The sequence below is a fragment of the Stenella coeruleoalba genome, assembly GCF_951394435.1.
Source record: "Stenella coeruleoalba genome assembly, chromosome: 8".
NCBI lineage: Eukaryota > Metazoa > Chordata > Mammalia > Artiodactyla > Delphinidae > Stenella > Stenella coeruleoalba.
Window position 1 is genome coordinate 21,572,984 of NC_137154.1, and position 20,079 is coordinate 21,593,062.

General features: G+C 36.9%; 1 long non-coding RNA gene across 1 annotated transcript in view; it reads right to left on the reverse strand.

The window, feature by feature from the left end:
- The window catches only part of LOC307189782, a 91,414-nt gene extending 71,607 nt beyond the window's left edge, over nucleotides 1–19,807 (reverse strand). Inside the window, exons 1-3 of the long non-coding RNA XR_013829314.1 lie at nucleotides 19,597–19,807; nucleotides 12,842–13,062; nucleotides 1,820–1,866 (exon numbers count right to left, since the gene is read on the reverse strand). This is a non-coding gene — a long non-coding RNA (uncharacterized lncRNA). The remainder of the gene's footprint in view (nucleotides 1–1,819; nucleotides 1,867–12,841; nucleotides 13,063–19,596) is intronic.
- Nucleotides 19,808–20,079: the final 272 nt, after the last annotated feature.

Sequence of the window (20,079 nt, forward strand, 5' to 3'; positions counted from 1 at the left end):
TTAGATTTAGTTTTAGTTTCCAACCTTCAAGCTCATGTATTTCTTTCTTTACTGTCACTGATAACTTTCTTTTGTACATTAATGTCTGGAGTTAGTTGCTAAATTTTGACTATAGCTGGAAGTTAGATTTTTCAAGCATACCTGATAAATATGGTTTAGTATTTGAATTGCTGATTCAAGTGTTTTACTGTTAGGAGACTATCTCTGTAAATTTAGTAAATCCTGCAATACCTAAATATTTGGCAAAAGAGATTTCTAAGATGATTTAGAAAAATAACAGAAAATAGATCATACCAACAATTAATCAATTGTTTCTTAGGGAGAGGAAATACAAAGAAATCCCATCCAATCAGTGGCACTGATTGTGCTAGAGCTAATAGCCTAGAGAAGTAAGCTGACTTTTGGTTGTAGAAAAAGAAAAGAATTGCATTTGACATCTAAAGACGTAGTTAACTTTATGAAGATAGGTTCAAGTGGATTATGAATGGTCATTACTAATCCAAACACACTCTTTCCTGACATGCCCTCTCCGTCAAGAATACAAGTACATAATTAATGTGATAGCAACACATTTTGTTTAGATGAGGGTGAAAAGCATGGTTTTACATCTTGTCTTATTATCTCACAGACACACTAACTTCATAACTCCTTGCAAAGGAGTGTTCATCCTTTTCTAGCTTGATTGCCCCCAAGACTATTCCTGCTAGAGCTTTGATGAACTCCTCTTCGGCTTGCAGAGAAACAAATATAAGTAGCATTTGAAGGAATTAGATCAACTGCTCATTAGCAAAAGTAACACTAGGTATGTGGGATCCAATAAGGTTTTTTCTTCTTTTTTCCTATAATCCCCTGCTCGTGTTTGGTACTAAGTTTCAGAAGATTTCTTGACTTTAATTTGGCAACCCTTTGTTCCCAGTCTGTAACTTCTGACTTTCTTTTTCACATATACCATTCCCAAAATATTTCTTCACATATAAGATGGATCTTCTTTCATTGTAGTGGGGATGTTAAACTAGTTTAGAAACTATCTTTGATAATTCTTTGTCTTGCCTGAGATTCTGCTCTCTGCTCCTCACCTATTCAAGCCTACTTATCTCTTGTCCCATGTCTGTTGCACCACTTGAAATCAGGATAACTTGACAAGGTTTATAAAAAATATATAATACATATTTTAACATTATACCTATTTTTAAAATAAAATAGAAGGAAACAAAAACATCAAAGTACCAAAAGCCTTATGAGAGAACCCTCCAGCCCTTGTCTGTACATCCTGCTTTTCAAAAGGCAAATTTGATGAGAATCTCTTATCTGTTGAGACCCCTCCGTGGATTTCCATAGCCCACAGGACAAGTTGAACATTCTTTACCATGGCAAACTGAGCTCTTCATAATCAAGCTCCTTCCAAATTACTCTATACAATCTCAGAATTCTAATGCAATTGTTCCCAAACTTGAGCAACTGAGTAATACCTACTCTCGTGTGAATCTCCTTTGTTTTTATGTAAAACCCTAGGCAGCATGCTCTGCTATGATGACTGCATAGGTCTAAAATAGGGCCCCCAAATTTGCATTTTTAACATTCACTCTGGGAGATTCGGGTGCAAGTGGCCGCCAATCCAGCCTAAGAATTATTTCTCTTGGCCTCGTCACAACTGGCTCTATTTTACCACTGATTTCACACATGCTATTTCCTCTATAAGGAAAGCACTACTCAGCTTTTGAAAACATATTCCTAATAATCCTTCAAGACTAAAATATCAGCACTGATAAAATTTGCTTGAAGGTAGAGAGCAAAAAGATTTAAAAAAGGTTTCTCTTACCTTTAAAAAAGGTTTCTCTTATCATACGGGCCCACTCCTTTAGAAATCTAGAATAAAAACAAAGGGAATACTTCTAAGAACATCAATTTTTGTTTTAATAATCTTTTTGAATTTGCATCTCTTTTCTTAGAGGCCCCAATGCTGCATCAGGTACAGTAGGGGGAAAAATAGTAGAAAATAGTCATAGTCTTAAGGAACCCATTACCAAAGATTAGGACAAAGTATCCTAGAGAATAGAAATGTACTTAGTTAATGCCTAAGCTTTATGTTATACATCTGTCTTAAGTCAGGGTTCTCTGGAGAAATACAACTAATAGGAAATATATAGTATCTCTCATATGTATATGAGAGAAAGCACACGGGCAAGCACATTCAGTGGGCCAAAGACAAACTGATCCTTAAAAAAGGTAGAAAGCAATTATGGTAAATTTACCCAAACTACATCAGGGAAAACTGAAGATCTGGAGATATCCATGGTAAAGCTTGATAAGACAGAACATGACAATCATACAAACATACTAGACCTGGATGCAGAGATGAGAAATGGAGTTTGGTAAGGGTTGGTGAGGGAGGGAGGAAAAAAGAGAAAGAACAAAGTCTTCTGCACATTTTTAATCAGGTTTTTTTTTTTATTGAGTTGGATGAGCTCTTTATATATTTTGGATATTAACCCCTTATCAGACATATCATTTGCAAATATCTTCTCCTATTCAGTAGCTTGTCTGTTTTGTTGATGGTTTCCTTTGCTCTGGAAAAGCTTTTATATTAGGTCCCATTTATTTATTTTTGCTTTTGTTTCCCTTGCCTGAGGAGACAGATCCAAAAAAATATTGCTAAGACTTATTTATGTCAGAGTGTACTGCTTATGTTTTCTTCTAGCAGTTTTGTGGTTTCTGGTCTCAGACTTGTGTCTTTAATCCACTTTGAGCAGAAGATCTGAATAGACGTTTTTCCAAATGACATACAGTTGGCCAACAGGCACATGAAAATATGTTCAACATCACTAATCATCAGGGAAATGCAAATCAAAACCGCAGTGAGATATCACCTCACACCCATCAGAATGGCTATTATTAAAAAGACAAGAAGTAAGAAGTGTTGATGAGGATGCAGAGTAAAGACTACCCTGGTGCACTGCTGGTGGCAATGTAAATTGGCGCAGCCACTATGGAAAACAGTATAGAGGTTTCTCAAAAAACTAAAAATAGAACTACCATATGACCCAGCAATTCCACTCCTGGGTATATATTTGAAGAGAATGAAAACAATAATTCAAAAAGATACATACACCCCAATGTTTATAATAGTATTATTTACAATAGCAAAGATACGGAAGTAGCCTAAGTGTCCATTAAGAGATGAATGGCTAAAAAAGATTTGGTGTATAATAATATATATATATATATATATATACACACATACACACATACACACCTATATCTGTGTATACACACACACATACACAGGATGGAATATTACTCAGCCATAAAAAAACATGGATGGACATGGTGGGTATTACACTTAGTGAAGTCAGACAGAGAAAGACAAATATGCATGTTTTCACTTATATATGGGGTCTAAATTTTTAAAAAAATGAATGAATATAACAAAAACAAACAGACTCAGATACAGAAAACAAACAATTGGTTACCAGTGGGAAGGGGGTGGGGGAGGGGCAAGATGGGGGAGGGGATTAAGAGCTACAACTAGTAGGTATAAAATAAGGGATGTAATGTATAGTACAGGGAATATAACCAATATTTTATAATAACTTTAAATGGAATATAATCTATAAAAGTTTCGATTCATTATGTTGTACACTTGAAACTAATACTGTAAATCAACAATACTTCAATTAAAAAAAAGAACTCGAGGGCTTCCCTGGTGGCACAGTGGTTGAGAGTCTGCCTGCTGATGCAGGGGACACGGGTTTGTGCCCCAGTCCGGGAAGATCCCACATGCTGCGGAGCAGCTGGGCCCGTAAGCCATGGCCGCTGAGCCTGTGTGTCCGGAGCCCGTGCTCCGCAACAGTAGAGGCCACAGTGGTGAGAGGCCCACGCACCACAAAAAAATAAAAATAAAATAAAGAACTCGAAAAAAGATAAGAATAAGGAGGAGAAGGGAAAAATGAAAGAAGGGAGACAGGAGGAAAGAAAGGAGAAAGGGAAATATAATGAACAAAATACGGATAAAGACAGTTGAGGAAAAACATAGCCCAAGGAAAGGAAGTAAATTTAAGCAATGCTTAAAATTCTAGATGAACTTTAAAAGAATGAGACGAAGATTTTTACAAAGTTTAAAAAGAGATCGGGGGCTTCCCTGTTGGCGCAGTCATTAAGAATCCACCTGCCAATGCAGGGGACACGGGTTCAACCCCTGGTCCAGGAAAATCCCACATGCCATGGAGCAACTAAGCCCGTCACCACAACTACTGAGCCTGTGCTCTAAAGCCCGTGAGCCACAACTACTGAGCCCACATACCACAACTACTGAAGCCTGCACGTCTAGAGCCTGTGCCCCACTACAAGAGACTCCACTGCAATGAGAAGCCCGAGCACCGCAATGAAGAGTAGGCCCCGCTCGCTGCAACTAGAGAAAAGCCTGCGTGCAGCAATGAAGACACAATGCAGCCAAAAATAAAATAAAATAAATTTAAAAATAAATTTTAAAAAATAAAAAGAGATCAAAGATGACTTGACTTTAACCACAGAATTACACAAAAAGTCAGACAGCAAAGCTAAGGAAATGTTTAAAGTAAGCCTATCAGAATAAACAAGAAAAAAAATTTTAGAGACTGGGGTGTCTGAAAGTGTAATTAATGTTATAGATAAAAGGCCGAACATATATGCAGAGAAAAATGATACAGATTAAAGCAATTAGAAAAAAGATGATATAAATTGGGGATAAATACCTATGTGTGTATATATTACAGGAAATCTCCCCTGAGATCAAGAATTTAGTGAGCACCTCATCAGAGCATGTGATAACAACAACAGCAAAATGTTAGTAGCGAGAAACACTGGGAAATAGACCAGGTTAAGTTATCAAACTTCATGAATAAAGGACAAATTTCTCTAAGTATACAGGCAAGGGAAGCAAATCACTAACAAGAGAAATCAGACTGGCCTCAGACTCCCCTACAACCACATTCAATGACAGAAAATAAAGTTGTTAGGGACACATTTCTGAAAGGAGAAAAAAATCTCACTCAGGAATATTCTACCCATTCAAGGTGTCATTCAAATATAAAGACAACAGACAGACATCTCAAACATTCTAGAATGCTAGAAATATAGTACCCATGAATTCTTTTAGAAAAAAAAAAAAGGATGGAATCCAGCAAACCAGGCGATCAATAAAAATAATGAAAATGCCTAATAGGGGTGGTGATGACCATTAAATCTAGTAAATGTTTTGCTATGACTGAACATCTGGGGAATTGTGGTTGCAGAACAGATGGTAAATTTTATAAATTCTAACAGTTTAAATATTATAACTAACACAAACTAGTATGACGTGAGGTGGAGAAGTAAAAGTGTAAGAACGCTAATCACCTTTCCTTCAGAGTAGAGAAGACACTGATGCTAAAGATCACAGAGATCCCAACCAATTAATATTCTTTTCTTATTCATATAGAAAACTTAGAGGAATGAATCTTTTTTTGGAAGGAAAAAATCTAAGGTTCATTAGTTTTTTTTTTCCATTTCAAATGCTTTTTTCTCTCTGCCAAATTCAAGTGAAAAAACTTAATTTAAAAAATATATCTATATATACCTATCTCTACACACATCTGTTTCTATATGCATACATACAAATAGATATATCTGGAAGGATATAAAAATATTAACAGCAGTGCGATTTTTGATAATCTGTTGCTTTGTGATTTTGTGTATGGCTAGAATTCTCTTATGATCCCATGTCACCTTGATGGAAAAAGGCAGAAAGCTTTAGTGACATATGAAATCAGTTTGTAGTTTGGTGGAAATATTTCTAGTTTTTTGTTTCCCAAGTACTGTAGAAAGATTGAGAGAAAATGATAGCATTTGTTTCAGCATGGGAAATATTTGTCCTCCCTGTAGCATCCTCACTAGAACGACTGAAAGGCAGTGTGGAATGGTAGCAAAGGGTATTGAAGTGACAGCTTTGAGAAAGAGATCCCTGATCTAGAATGTCCAATAATAAACTACCTGGCACTGCTTTTTTTAAAAATTTATTTATTTTATTTATTTATTTTTGGCTGCGTTGGGTCTTCGTCGCTGCGCACAGGCTTTCTCTAGTTGTGTTGACGGGCTTCTCATTGCTGTGACTTCTCTTGTTGTGGAGCACGGGCTCTAGGCATGCAGGCTTCAGTAGTTGTGGCACGTGGGCTCAGTAGCTGTGGCTCACGGGCTCTAGAGCGCAGGCTCAGTAGTGTGGTGCACAGGCCTAGTTGCTCTGCGGCATGTGGGATCTTCCTGGACCAGGGCTTGAACCCATGTCCCCTGCATTGGCAGGCGGACTCCCAATCACTGCACCACCAGGGAAGCCCTACCTGGCCACTCTTAACTGTCCATTCACACTTTGGAGGCTGGAGATCCTGGTTTTGGACACATATCTGTTGATTAATAAATACCCATTGAGTTGTTCTGCATAATAAATTCTAAGGCTTTTTCTTACAGACAGCTTATGGCAACAGTCAACTAAAGTCAATAAACTTTAATTAAGAGCTGAACACCATTCTAGGTGTTTTTTCCTGAAAATGTGTACATACCAAAAGTGCAAATGTCCAAAGAAACTGCATGATTAGAAGCAGGTAGGAAGGGCTCTGTGCCATATGGAATAAAGAGCGGTCTGCAATCCCTATAAACTTTTCTTGCTTATTCATGATAGATTTCCAGCATTTCTGATAGTTTCTTTAATTTTGTTTTTTTCATAATTGAATAAGACTGAGGCTAAAATCTACCACAATCATGATGCCAAATGTTTTCATTCTTTATTTCTATCATACTACCATTAATATTAGCTGTTTGATTTTTTTCCATTCCCTCCCATTTTAGTAAAACAAAGACAAGATGCAATAAACGCAAATAAAGTTTAAGCAACACAGCTGAAACTGAACAACTGATTCCACAGTTGGTGCCATCCTGCATGAGCCAATATATAAAAGTCAAATCAGAGCCAAAAAGAGCTTCAATAAAGAATATGGATGTGCCAAGTGTACCGAAGTCAAAAGTACAACATTCAAGGACCAACTCTAACCCAAAGAGCACCAGAAAGCTTTAAATATCCTTTAAATTTGTTGAAATAGGGACTTTGGAAGTGTGATCACCGAAGGCCAAAGAAGAGTGAAATTGTCATGAGTCATTACTGCTATGGAAAGGAGACTGTTAGCCAGAGATACAACCAATAAACTAAAAGGTCATAAGAAAACACTCTAAACTCAATCTGAAATGAAGGGAATGAAGGCTCTCCCTATAACTGAAACACAGGAAAATTTAAATAAATTATTTAGACCCTGGAAAATAAGCCTATAGCAGTTGTAATAGCATATTCACTAGAAAATTTGACAAACATCTGCTCGTCTACTCTGTTGCCTCAGAACCCTATCCCTGCCCCTCCCTCCAGGTGAACTTACAGAAAACCACAACTAACCATATCCTCTAGCCGTGTTCACAGCACGGAATGAGAGAGTCTAACCACAAGGAAACTGGTGCAAGCTGGTTCAGCTCCAAAAGTGGGACAAAGTTGCCCGGCAGCTCATTACCATCTCATTGGAATATTAAGATCTCCCCTGCCCCTCTTCCAACCATGATGGTTCAGCCCACTTCTGATCCAGATGCCAAAGGCCCATACAAGGGCAGAAAAGAGGTGGCACCCCGGTTCCAGGAAAACTATTCCCAGGAAATCAATGCATATGCCTCCCCCTCATTAACCTTGCCCTTAAAATCTTCCCTTAATCATCCCCTCAGTGAGAAGCTGATTTGCGAACCAAGCTCCCGTTTCCCCATTCTTTGGCCATTGAATAAAGACTGTGCTCTTGGCGCCTCAGTATTGACTTTGTTATTGGTTATATGAATCCAGATGGGAAAACGAACTTTCCTGGCCAAGGCACGGGGCCTCAGCTGGGCTAGGGCACAAGAGGCGTTCCATATGACCAATTCAGTAACAACTCCATGAAACTATCCTTTCTTTCAACATGAGGGTGAACATTTGCGGAAAAACTTTATTGCAAATGTTTTTTGTATTGTTATCAACTTGAAGAAATTGCCCTCTGTTTGGAATTTCACATCTGTAGAAATCATTATGTCCCCAGAAGATAGGTAAGAGAAAGGTAAGAAATAAATAAGATTTCATATGAGCTGAATATTTTCATGCACATATCTCTAGTAACATAACAGAAGGAAGAGAAAGTGGTGGAAATATGGTAAGTACATAGAGTCAACTGTCTGGAAATAAAATGTTTGTCAAAAGCCAGTAGTAGTCTGAAAATTCTTATATCAAGGCAAGAAATAGAAGGGAGATAAGGTGTTTATATACAGATTTGGTAATTGGTGCACTCAGGAGCTGTTTTGATATTAAATCATTTATGTTATTGCATTTGAAATATTTAACTGTCTAGTACTTAGCAGAGCACATTTTATTTTGTAATTTGATTTATGGTTCTTACTATTAATTCAGACCACGTGAGATTTAATCTTTGGAAAATCCTTGGGAATTTTAGGCCTTGGGAGAATTACTAAAAGTTCTGTGCCTCAGTTTCTTCATTTGTAAAAAGGGAATAACAACAGTATCTCCCTCACATGGTGGGAAAGGTTCAATGAAACAATAATTAAACACTTAGAATGATGTGTAGCACAAATGTTTAATAAAGATTAGCTATTTTAACAATTGATTTGTAATCTACCAAACAACAAGGCCAACAGATATCTAGCACTCGTGCGCTAGACAAAGATCTGAGTGCTTTACATATATCACCTCACTTAATCCCTTCATAGCCTATGGAATGGGCTCTATTGTTTTCCCCATTTTACAGAAGAGGAAATTGGGGAGAGAACAGTTATGCGGATTGCCAAGAGCCTGGGTTCTTAATCATCTATTTGATTCTCAATTTTGGCCACACTATTAGACTCACCTGAGGAGCTTTTAATAGTCCTGATTCTCAGGTTAATTGGTACCCTAACCCAATTCAATCAGAATCTTTAAAATGGGCCTCTGTTTGAAAAACTCCCTGAATCACAGCATCAGGCTATACAGTCATCCCTCAGTATCTGCAGGGGATTTATTCTGCACCCCACCTCCTCAACCTGCTGCAGATACCAAAATCTGTGGATGCTCAAGTCCCTAATCTAAAATGGCATAGTATCTGCATAACCTACACAATCCTCCTGTACTTTATTTTTATTGCACTATAATTGATTTACAGTCATCCCTCAGTATCTGCTGGGGATTGGTTCAAAAGTCCCCCATATACTAGAATTCTCAGATGCTCAAGGAAATTTCCATCCATGGTAGGCTGAATCCCAGGATGCAAAACCCATGAATATAGAGGGCTGACTGTATATTTATTGAAAAAACTTCGTGTATAAGTGGACCTGTGCAGTTCAAACCCGTGTTGTTCAAGGTCAACTGTATATTAATTTCAGGTATACAACCTAGTGATTTAATATTTTTATATACTACAAAATGATCACCATGGTAAGTCTAGTTACCATCTGTCACCATACAAAGTTATTACAATATTATTGACTATGTTCCCTATGCTGTCTATTAGATCCCTGTACTTACTTTTAATATCCAATACAATATAAAGCTATGTAAATAGTTGTAAATACAATGTAAATGATAGAGTTAAACAAAAATCTAAGTCTAAAGAGGCATCATACCCCAAAAGTGGTATAAATCTGGAAAGAAAAAAAAACCTTGTCTCAATAAAATACTAAGAAAATCTGGTCAAATTGGGGGGTATGGAGTAGGTTAATGAGAACAAATTAATTACTCAGGTAAAAAAAAAAGATTACACTTGCAGGATTATATTACTCAAAGATCAAACCCCCAACAGATAATATATGATGTATACAAAGAGTTCTTAGGACTAGAACATACCCTACCTTCAAAAGTAAACATCTTAACACATGATCCAAAATACTGTCAGTAATTTGATAGTTTTCCAATGATTTACAATTCAAATTTTAACCTTTTCATAATTTTTTAATAAAATATTTCTCATCTAGTCTATATGTCCCACTTAAATCTGACTTTTATAAAATGAACAGCAAAACAGCCTATGATAGTGCAATCAGATAACAGGGAGAAGGTGATTTCTTTTCCCTCTTTTCCTACCAAGGTGAATAAGGCTAAAGTCAACTTTTACAATTCCACCAAGCTGTCCCTACCTGTTTAGAACATTCCTTTATCTCCTGTGTACTTCTACAAATATGCTAAAACATTACTGGATATGCTGCTAGAAAAGATAAAGTGTTTATGTGAAAATATTACTTTACATTGTAAACAAAGGATCTTTTTATGATAGTACAGATGTTGGGTAAGAATATGTATTGTTTTGTAATTATTGCCAAAGCTTCTCCTAAGACTTTAGTGCAAGGCAATAAAGAAGGAATAAATAAACCACATTTTAAATGGAGAGATATTTCTTTCCAGTTAAATTTTATATCCAAATGTCTCTTCCTACTGCTTCTTGCCTCAGACCTTCCTTAATACCCAAGGACTCTTGTAATTAGGAGGCATCTTCATACAAACTTAAATCATAGCTGCAATAATTCTGTGTTAGATCTACTTAATTTCATAAATTGTGCTTGCTGAAAGCCATGGATGGTTGGAGATAGAAATGAAATAGGGTACAGCTGCAAGGGTCCATTTAGTACCATCTGGTTTTCATTCAGAATGCATTGATTATCTAGTCCCTCACACCTGCTATACATCCTTAACGCCTCATAAATACACCCTGAAAGTTAAGGGAGAAAATGGCATTTTCTCCCATCCTTTTCTTTGTCCCTTACATCATCCCTAAAGTTACCTCCCACACAGTGTTTTGGACACTACATAATATCTAACTTCTGGAATTCTTTTTTAATTAAGATCTGTTACCTGAAATATTCTTTTGTGGTCATCCTAAGAGTGTACTTGCTCATAATGTAAGGTCACTGAAGGGATCAGCAGAAAGAAATTTTATGGGAACTTCCCATATCTACTAAAGCAGAAGATCCTGAAAATACAGCTGCCCTTACTGTCACCCCCAGCCTAGCCCGAGTTTCCTATTTGGGAGATTGATCCTCAGCAGGAGAGGTGTAGGGTTAGCTGCCATAAACCTCCCTCCACTACAGGAGAGCTTCCAGCTAAGGAGACTGTTCACTAGCAACAAGATGAAAAGGCCCCATAGAGCCTTCCATATTTCCCCAATGAAGTCCTAGTTACCACCACCCCTTTTGTTACGCTGATACATAAACCCTTAACTCTGTCTATTTCGAGTTACTCACTACTGAGTAGTCCCACGTTGGTATTCAACTTTTCTCCTATTAATCTGCCCATTGTCAGTTGATTCATAGGACGCCAACCACAAGACCTACATTGATAGAGGAAAAGTTTTTCTTCCCAGCATAACAATCCCACACAGATTCTTGATACCTATAGAAGTTTCTGGAGGAAAGAAATCTAGGACAAGTAGATGATTTTTCAGGGTTTTTCAAAACACCATAAGGAGTTTCCCCCCAAATACTTGAATTCTCTGTATTTTGGGAATGTAGGCCATAGCCCAACTTAAGATATTTTGATGTAGCAAATCTTAGTAGGATTTTATATTCTATCACTGCCTCAACTGACAATTGGTCAGAACTAACAATTGGTTTCAGCCACAAGTCAATTAAGTTGCAAAGAACTAGAGAAGAGGTAGACGAAATTATTGTCAAACCCATTTACTCGCCTTGAGGAGGTGGAAACATGCTCGTTAAAAGTGTAGGGTTCACACATGACAGCCAATTGATGACATGTTTAAAACAGCCTAAATTCTAGCCTTGGCTAGATCATTTAGATTGAGTCAGACAAAATGATTTTTAGCCATTAATATAATCAATTCATTTCAACTAATCATTACCAAGATTATACAGTATGTCCCAAACATTGCATAGGACTTACGAATACTAAAAAAAAGTCATTGTCTGAAATTCAAAGTAAACTGGGCATCCTGTATTTTATCTAGCTGTTCTATTTTTTGAGTTCTCTGGAGCACTGCAATGTGGCGATAGGGTTAAAAGTTACTACGACATACTATGTCTACATCTGTTTATAATATCCTTTTTTCTTATTGTGTTGTTCACATGATTCTTCTCTGGGGACAAGAGAAAATAGAGTATGAACAAACCTTAAGCAGCAGCAGACCTTTACTGGGGCAAAAACAACTCTCCGTAACCATATCATAAATCACTACTGAATGTAAGTAAAGGAAACTTCAAGGACTCAAAGCATTAATTGAACATAAGCACAGTCCCACCTCTAATGCCTACATAACTGTTAGTCATTTAGCAAAGTTCTGAGGGAGTGGGATGTGGAACTTCCATAAGAAAGTTACCCTTCTCTTTTCAATATGAAAAAGGAAGGGTACAGGGGTGTTAGATCACGCCACTCAAAGTGTGGTTCATCGAACAGCATGATCAACATCACCTGGGAGCTTGTTAGAAATGCAAACTCTCAGGTTGGAACGCATTCGGACCCACTGAATTAAAATTGTTTTAACACGATCTCCAAGTGCTTCAAGTACACATCAAAGTTTGGGAAGAACTACTGGAGATAATGAGATCTAAAAAGGGTAAATTTGGGCATCGAGGGTCACTGAAAAGAAGAAAGAAGACATAAAGTAGTAAAGCCTTTCAAATGCAGATATTTTTCCTTTGGCCAACATCTACTAGCAACAGGTAGCCCTAGTTCCTGTGAACAGATGAGTTGCTCAAGTGAAAGATTTAATCTGTTCTAGCTGCTATAACAAAAATACCATAGACTGGCTGCCTTAAATAACAAACAATTAGTTCTCACAGTTCTGGAGGCTGGGCAGCCCAAGGTCAAGGCAACAGGGTGGACTAGGCGTCTTGTGTGATCACTCTTCCTGGCTCTGAGACAGCTGGCTGTCTTCTCACTGCTGTTTCCATCCGTGGCAGAAGGAGCAACAGAGCATGGAGGCATCTCTTTTATAAGGACGCTAGCTCCACTCACGAGGGCTCCGCCCTCATGACCTCATCACCTCCTATAGGCCGCACCTGCAAATACGATCACAGTGGGAATTAGGTTTCATCATGTGAATTTTGGGCAACAAAAATATTCAGTCTCTAGCCACATCCCTTGACCCTCCAGACTCAACAAGCCTAACCAGTTGACTAAACTAAGGCCCGCTCACTGCCATTTATATACTACTCTGAAAGAACCTGGGATATAAGCCAGCACATTTGAAAGAATAACATCGGGTGCTTTCTAATCAAATTCAAATCTTATATAACAAGTAGATATGATTATTTCAGGTACATCAGCAAAATCTGCAGCCAGGATGCCAGGTCAACCTTGTTTTAAGTACATACATATTGATAGAAATCTGATCTTAACTACATTTATTTGAGAAATATCTCTACTGTAATATATGATGGCCATAAGAATGCCAAGGACAAGTATATATTTAATAGGGTTTGTAAGCTCATCACTTTAAAATTACCTTGGGGAACATTGCCAGTCTTCCTGCCAAGGACAAGAAATATCAGTATGTAGAGTAGAATTAAATCATATTTTATTTAGATACATTCATGTTCAGTGTTTTTAAAGTGTTAGTGCAGATCTTTCCTAAGCAATTCTGACTACTTTCTAAGTTATATCTCTTCGTGAGTCCTGCCTAGCAAAGGAGGTACAATGATTCAGAAAAAAAGAAAGAAAGAAAGAAAGAAAAAAGATTAAGTCAATATATTCAAATAACCGTCCCATTTATCAAAGGGGGAGGGGAAGATAAGGGAATTGTTGGGTCAGTTGCAAAATGGAATTTGCTAATTAATTGGTTTATGATGATTAGTATGGCTGAACCTCTTCCCTCATTACTATCAATCCAGACAAAAGGGACAGTTAGAATGTGATTGGATTAAAGCAATATATGCTCTGGAAAGATTGTACTCCTGTGCTTTCTGGGACAATACAAGTGTATAACAAAACTGTCACAAGAAGCATGCTTCTTTTCAATTTCAGCAGCAAGTGATAGGCAGTTATCAAAGAAAATTGAACTGAGGCTGTTGCCACAGAACCAGAGAGAAATTAGATTCAAATGATTTTTACCAAGTAGGCCAAAACCCTGTGATAGAAACAAATCTATTATCTCTGCCTCGCCTTGTTCCTTGCAGGCAGAACCAGGTCTTTAAAGAGCAGTTCCTTTCCATATGGCCACTGATGAGGGAAGAAGTTTCTCCCCAGCATGGGGAATAAATGTGCATCTGTCTATGCCAATCAAGATAATTTATTTTCTCTTGCTGGTGATTGGTTTATAAATAAGGTATGTGACACCATTCTGAACCATGAATGTGATTCTGCTGAGAGCCTATAGTTTTGTTTACTTTTAAATAGAGATATATAAAGAGAGACTTCTATTCCTATCTCTGGATGAAATTATCTGCACAAGATGCTTGGAATTGCAACAAGCCATCTTAGGGCCACAAGAGAAGCTAACCTAAGAAAACAAACCAACATTGTAAAGTTGGCAGAGAGAAAAAATGAAAAGCACCTGGGTCCCTGATCATATAACCAAGTCTTTGAATAAATTAAACCTGGAATCACTTAATTTATTATATAAGATAACAAAGCTGTTTTGAGTTTGATTTCTTTTACTTGCAGCCAAACTTTCTTAGGCACTGAAAAACCATTAGCCAGAGATTCTATTATTCTTATCCCATCTATTTTAAAGAGACACATCACGTCTTTACACAGACATGTTACTACTCACAAAATGTGTCTATACTCAAACAAAGGGAAGAATGGCTTGCAAACTTAAGGCTTTGTGTTACTTCATTCAATGCAGAGTATACCACTACTCTTTCCTTCTGTGATGTGTAGGCATCTACACACTATGCTACTTCAACTTACATCCTTGTGAGTTAACCAATCAGAATTTAAAATATCAAGATGATTTTCACCTAAAACATTATCTCCACTGAGGTTGATTCTCCCTGGTTTCCTGGTCATTGTATATGATATTCCTTCAGACTGCCCGTAACTATCATGAAGGACTCTGTGTTGCAAGTAAAAGTCTCAACTGAAAAAAGAGAATTTATTGGCTCGCAAAATCTAGGTGCTCTAGTTACATTAGCTAGGAGCCTGGTTTCTCTCTGATTCTCTCTTCTGCCTTCAGGCTCTACAAACTTTCCCCTTTAACAAAACCAGGCTCAACACAGCTGTCCCCACTCTTGCTTCAGGGTAGAAAAATGACTATAGAAGTTCTCAACCTCAAATCCTAACCTCTTAGCACCTAAGGGAAGAGAGGAAGCTCCTCTTTCTCAGAAGATTCAACATACATCTCACAACTCATTGGCTGATTTGTATACAGCAATTGGTTAGGTTAAAAGGAGGGAGTACATCAAATGGTGTAGACTAAATCATTGTCAACTCCTGGAAGTAGAGTGAGGTTAATTCCACCTAAACAAATGGGTTAATGAAGAAAGGGAGACATCCAAAAGGAAGACCATGGTCCTAGAGAGAAATGGATGCTGGGGAGGCAAAAAAATAAATAACCATTATACCATGGAGAAATTAGCATGGATTATTTAAAGAGACCAAGCATGCAAATGAGTGAAATTTTATTTCAGTTTAATCTCAAATCTCACTATTTTTTATATCTAATTACTACCTAATCAGTTTAGGGACGAAGGTCACAGATTTGACCTATGGGGATTAGACAAATAACTCTATAGAAAAATCACATACACTACAGTACAACTCTTGAGTTCCAAGGCCTGTATTTAGCAGGCTGGTTATTCACTGCATATATTTTATTTCCTTTCTAACATTAAATTCCATCTCCACAACACCCACAATACCTGTCACTTGTTTTATTTTGAAAACATCAGAAAATAACACACAAAAGAAATTTCAAAGAAGTTTAAATGTACTTTTGTCTATGATTAAATCTTGTGCACAAACCTTCCCCACCCCTTTTTGTTTCTCTCTAACACCTCTACTTGGCTGAGTACTAGCTGGCTGGGGGTGCAAAAGGGAGAGGAAATTTTAATCAGAAATATTAGTTTTTAATGCCCACAGTTTCCACAGAGTAAATTTTCCTCATATTAAATACTTGCACGACGTATTCGGCTATGCCCCATTTAGTACCACGTTATACAAGTTTGAGCTAATTGTACCTTGTTTCCTATATAAGATTACCACTGTGTTATGTCATTCATCTTACTGTAAGTTTCTGCTCCTTTGAACAATGCAGAGTACAAAACAGCACAGAAATGCAGGATATGACTCTCATTATCATTACTATACTTTAGTAGTTTTAATGAGGTAGGGCTTAGTAATTCATAATAAAGATTATGCAATTTTCAACACTGCAATTTTAAAAGTGGCTTAGTACCTGCTCAGTTTACCCAAAGTTATATCAAATAGGCATCACGTTATAACCTTCAGGTAAAAATTCTAACTATTCATAGCAATATCATGAGAAAATCATAATCTGATGCATTAAGAATATTAAGAATCATTGGGCTTCCCTGGTGGTGTAGTGATTAAGAATCCGCCTGCCAATGCAGGAGACATGGGTTCGAGCCCTGGTCCGGGAAGATCTCACATGCTGCGGAGCAACTAAGCCCATGCACCACAACTACTGAGCCTGCACTCTAGAGCATACGAGCCACAACTACTGAGCCCGCATGCCACAACTACTGAGCCCACGTGCCTAGAGCCCATGCTCCACAACAGGAGAAGCCACCGCAAGGAGAAGTCCACGCACCACGACGAAGAGTAGCCCCCGCTTGCCGCAACTAGAGAAAGCCCGTGCACAGCAACAAAGACCCAACGCAGCCAAAAAATAAAAATTTATTAATTAATTAAAAAAAATCATTAAGACCCAGCCAATATATTCTATTGTAATGGAACTGTATTCCACTAATTGATCCATTCAGACATTTATGCAAGGATTCAGGCATATTCTAACTTAGGCACTGTATATACAAAATATAATAAGACACACACCTTGCATCTAAAGAATTCACTATTTAACCACATGCTTAGGCAATTTATTAATTTAAGGTGAGTTTCTCAACTTCTCTGGGTCCCAATTTCTTCAGCTATCTAGTACAGATGATAACAGTACCTACCTTGTAGGTGCATTGTGACATTGAAATAAGAAACTACACACAACATGTTAAGAACAGCTCTAGCAACCTAATATGCACTCATTAAATATAAGCTGTTATTTTTAGTATAAGAGAAGAAAGATTACAAAATAATTACAAGTTCGGTTAATTTGTTCAATATATTCTGAGTGCTGTGTTCCAGTCTATGTAAGTCTATGAGAATAGAGCAAAGAATAAGACAGATACATTTTCTGCCCTCATAGGCAATCCAATCTAACTCAGGTATGAAAGCAATCATAGTAATATTGAAAGGAAAGAGTACAACATGAAAGAGACAATATAAAATATGTTGAATATCTTGTACATTCCACACCTTATGCCAGAAACTTGAGGGAAATAATCTCATTTTATTATTTCATGAGGCACAGCTCAAACAGTGGCCCAACCTTACACATTTTGTAAAGAGTAAAACCAAGATCCAAATACAGATCTATTTTCTAAACTCTCTTCTGTAATGGCCTCTTAACTCCCAGAAAGCAATTAGGGTAGTTGGGGAAGTCTTCACCAAGAAAATAAAGAGCTTGGAAAGATCACTTTGAAAAATAAGTTTGAAGTAACTGACATTATTATTTCCCAATAAGTGTTCTGCAGAACACTATTTGCATAAGATATTGATATATTCAGTCAACACTGAGAAAATAGCAGTGGTGGTATAGTTTTTTAATCTCCTGGAACCTCATCATAAAATCAAAGCAACTAGGAAAACAAAACCAAAAACCCATAAAAAATTACATTAAAGACAAGGAGCAAAGTATCCCCATGACTCAATAATATGAAGGGGCAAAAAACATCACCAACTGTAATGTCTGCATGGTATCAACATCCATGTGGGAGGAAACAGGGAAGAAACTGAGTCTGATGAACCAAAGTATCAGAAAACCTTAAAATTATCAGTAGAGTCTCAATAGTGGGCCAACCTTCTGAACTAAGGAGTGGTTCTACATGCTCACAGGTGAGTAGAAGGAGTCTGTGGTAAAGTCTGAAGGACTGAAGCCATCTGGGTATTAAGAATTCTCTAAACCAATCTGCCAGAGGCCCCGGGACAAACAGCAGCCACAGAGAAACTTTTTGGAAATTGATTTGAAATTGAACAAAACCGAGGCAATAGAAGAAGAAAGACAGAATGTCCAAATAAAAGTGGAGAAAATAATAAGGAAATCTCTCAAGTATGAGAATATGGTTTAAGACTTCACAAAATAACAGAAGAGGTTAAAAGAGCATTTATGACCAACTTCTCCCTTCTAAGGAAACAGGATAAAAGAATGTAATTAAAAAATAATCAACAGAAATATCTGCAGTGAAATATTTTTAAAAGGTATTATAACAAAAGAGAATAAGGATTAGAATAACATCCCTACAATTAAGTCATGCCAGCAAGATCTGCCTAGAAATTGATGAAAATTGCAACCCAATATTTCCAAATATATAGAAATATATAAAGAAAAACCATACAAAATATGGAAGTACAACATAAATGATAAACAGTAAAATTCAAAAATGGGTTTTAGAAATCAATAAAAAACAGATTTTTAAAAAAAATGAAGTCTAAACCAAAATGAACACACACACACACACACACACACACAAACAAATGTTTCAAGGGAAATAGAAGCTGACAAAAAACTTTTTAAATAAAAATATAAAATAAATTTAAATATTAAATACTTTGAGAAAATACCAAATATAATAGGTAGAAAGAGAAGGTTCAACATATGTATAATTCGTGTTCCCAAAGAAGAAAAAGCAAGCAAAACATCAGAACAAGTATTTACCTGAAATATATATATGAAACTACATATTGAAATATATTTGTATCTTATATATATTATATTCATATATCATTTTATATGAATAGAATATATATTCACTTATATGAAACTACATACCTTCACATATATATGAAACTACACATTAAAAAAATGAATTATGGAATGTGTTATAGTTTCACATTGTTTAAAAAGTCAAATGGACTCATTACTTCTTCTGCCTTTGAACTAGGGAAACTATAAAAAATTTAGTGTCTCTCTGGATTATATGATGATGAAAACCATGAATTATTGATGGTCTTTAAAGTTGTAAGTATAAATTAAAGTAAGATTAGGTTCTCACTGTGTCTGATCGAACACTGCACACTTCATCCCTGCAACCTGTCAATTTCACAGCACTGGCACCCAAAATACTTTAGATCCAGAACTCTCCAACCCTTATATCATTCTATGCAATGCTACCTAGCCACCTGGAAAATTATTTCCCTCAATCTTAACTTCCCTGGAAAGTATTTTCTGCTACTTGGCCACACCCACCCCACCTGAATAAGGCTTCTTTGAGCTGGTCACCCCAACTCTCTTCCTCAAGCATCCTTATATCCTCTGGCTCACTCCATTTTTAGCAGCTCTACATAAAAACATTGCTTACCCCATTCTTAGAGCCCATGGGATCTTCATCGTAATAGTTCTCTGAGCTGGTTCTCCCTTGAGTAGGAGATTCCATCAGGCCCAAGCAGGTTACCCAGTGGGCAGATTGAACAGGAGCTGGTAAAGTTCCACACTGCCACATCTTTCCAGAAGACCTAAGAGTGGCACAATTAAGAATTTGTCCTGCATGTGAAACGTGTTATTTGTATTTACTCTGCCATGCGTTGTAGCTATTCATTACCCATGAGAAATTACCTAATTTTTTTTTTCTTTAATTCCATTCGGGGGCTAATTTTAAGCTTGAACTGCTCACTCATCCTGAAGACCATCATCCACGTATGTAAAGCATTATCCACAGAATATATACTATTTGGCCATATTTTTTCCTTTCATGTCAAGTCTACACATCAACAAAGTCTTTATTATGTAAAGGTTCTGATAATTTTCTTTTAAATAAAGTGATTTAGATCTTGCTATGCTAAGA